The 2,500-nt window shown below is 57.8% G+C and overlaps 1 non-coding gene across 1 annotated transcript in view; it reads right to left on the minus strand.

Annotated features, from left to right (window-relative positions):
• The window catches only part of LOC124732235, a 1,908-nt gene extending 1,284 nt beyond the window's left edge, over window positions 1–624 (minus strand). The window contains exon 1 of the ribosomal RNA XR_007008626.1: window positions 1–624. This exon is cut by the window's left edge and continues 1,284 nt beyond it. This is a non-coding gene — a ribosomal RNA (small subunit ribosomal RNA).
• Window positions 625–2,500: the final 1,876 nt, after the last annotated feature.

Here is a 2,500-nt window from a genome sequence, read left to right on the forward strand (position 1 = left end):
CTTTAATATACGCTATTGGAGCTGGAATTACCGCGGCTGCTGGCACCAGACTTGCCCTCCAATAGATACTCGTTAAAGGATTTAAAGTGTACTCATTCCGATTACGGGGCCTCGGATGAGTCCCGTATCGTTATTTTTCGTCACTACCTCCCCGTGCCGGGAGTGGGTAATTTGCGCGCCTGCTGCCTTCCTTGGATGTGGTAGCCGTTTCTCAGGCTCCCTCTCCGGAATCGAACCCTGATTCCCCGTTACCCGTTACAACCATGGTAGGCGCAGAACCTACCATCGACAGTTGATAAGGCAGACATTTGAAAGATGCGTCGCCGGTACGAGGACCGTGCGATCAGCCCAAAGTTATTCAGAGTCACCAAGGCAAACGGACCGGACGAGCCGACCGATTGGTTTTGATCTAATAAAAGCGTCCCTTCCATCTCTGGTCGGGACTCTGTTTGCATGTATTAGCTCTAGAATTACCACAGTTATCCAAGTAACGTGGGTACGATCTAAGGAACCATAACTGATTTAATGAGCCATTCGCGGTTTCACCTTAATGCGGCTTGTACTGAGACATGCATGGCTTAATCTTTGAGACAAGCATATGACTACTGGCAGATCAACCAGGGAGCTGCGTCAACTAGAGCTGAGCAGCCGGCCGCCCGGGAGTGTGTCCCGGGGGCCCGCGCGAACACGCAAGCGTCCGCTCAATCATTCTGCAAACAGGAGGAGGCTGAGCTCCCCTGCACAATACACCTCGAAACCCTCTCAGGTCCCGGCGGCGCGCAGCGCCGTCCCAAGTACTTGGTCGGGTTCGAGAGAGGCGCAATCGCCCGGAGTTAGGCGAGTAGACGCTTTCGGTGCGACCACCCGTGCTCCCAACTGAGCTTGCCGCTGCCGACAGAGGCCCGGGAGCGTGCTGTCGTGGCATTGCCGGCGGGAGACAACACGCGCCACCTACGGTGACCGGCAGCTCCAACGCCAGCGCCACAGAAGGACAAAAGCCCCACTTGGGTGCCGAAGCGAACTCTCCCAGCACAGCGCACGCGCCAACACATCCGCACAGCTGCGATACAAACCACCAGCGAGAACCGCTGGGGCGACCGAGCAGCAGACGGCGTCGCGGCGCCGAGCGCCGGGCGGCAGCGCATCCTCAACGCACACAGTCCTCAATCGGACCAGCACACTGAAGATGTCCACCGCGCTTCGCACCGGGCCCGCGAGGACCTACTTTGGCCGCACGGCGCCGCGCGCAGGGTGCGCCGGCGCGCAGCTGCGACGCCTGCCGCGTCCGTCGGCCGGCGCGCCTGCCACTGGCCGCCCCCACCAGCCGGCTGTAGCGCGTGCGCCCACGCACCGCGCGGCCAGCACGCCGGGAGGCGCCCCCTCACCGGCCGGGGACGGTCCCACCCAGCCACCGCCGCGTATCGCTTCACACCCAGATGCCGTTCAGTTTCGTCGGCATGGTGGGTATCGCTGGAACAACCGGTTAGTACCTCAACCTATCGTCGCCATCACCGATTCACCCCTAGCGAGAACAACCGCACCACAACAGGTTACCATTTGTTCATTTGCGTAACTTCACCAGAAAACGCAGGCGTCCATCGCCATTTGCAACTTCCACGATTATTGCATGCCTGTGTCAGGTGTCACGCCACACTACGTCTGCCCACATACACGCAACAAAATGTGCACGCCTAGACAATACGTGGAAGGTGGCCCCCGTACGTATGCGATGTCCATTGCTCGAACGACTGTCAACCGGCCTCTGTAGCATGTCGCAGATATGGAACGCGGTGCACCATGCCATCACGGTGTGTGAGGAGAGACGACTAGGTCCGAATACATCAACAGACAGCTCATGCTGATCGCCATCCACGGCGTCCGTTCCTCCCACACGTCTCTATGGCGTACCACACTGCAATCCAGCTCTCATAGGGAGACGACACGTAGCTGCGTGCACAATATTTGCACTGTATGGTCCGCCGTTTTTGGGCGCAGTCGTTGTACGGTCACACATGTGCCACGATGTATCATTCAGTACATAAGGACGAATGTGCAGTACAGATTGTGGTTTACGCGTACGACATTAGCGGACAGTTGACACAGGCCGCACCACAACGTAGCCTGAGTACGTCGCATGCGGAGGGCATTGAACATGCAAAGTTCTCACCAACCAGCTTGCGAAGGCAGGGGGCAAGGTGGGGACGTGGGGAGGGGCGGCATGTACGTCCTGCTGCCATCCACATTACAGTGTACAGCAGGAGCATGTGGAAAGTGAGCAAGACTTGCAAGGTGTTTAACATGAAGCGATACACAGGGGAGCGGGGAGTGCGAGTAGCGAACTATATTGCGAGGGTTGCGGGTGGGCAACACTACACTAATTGAACGAGTCGTATAACAATTACAGAGCAGGTTTAGGCGACAACGTGGGTTACGTTAGGCGACAACGTGGGTTAGGTTAAGGCACGACGTGGGTTAGGTTAAGGCACGACATGGGTTAGGT

The sequence above is a fragment of the Schistocerca piceifrons genome, unplaced genomic scaffold, assembly GCF_021461385.2.
Source record: "Schistocerca piceifrons isolate TAMUIC-IGC-003096 unplaced genomic scaffold, iqSchPice1.1 HiC_scaffold_1331, whole genome shotgun sequence".
In the NCBI taxonomy this organism is placed as follows: Eukaryota; Metazoa; Arthropoda; class Insecta; order Orthoptera; family Acrididae; genus Schistocerca; species Schistocerca piceifrons.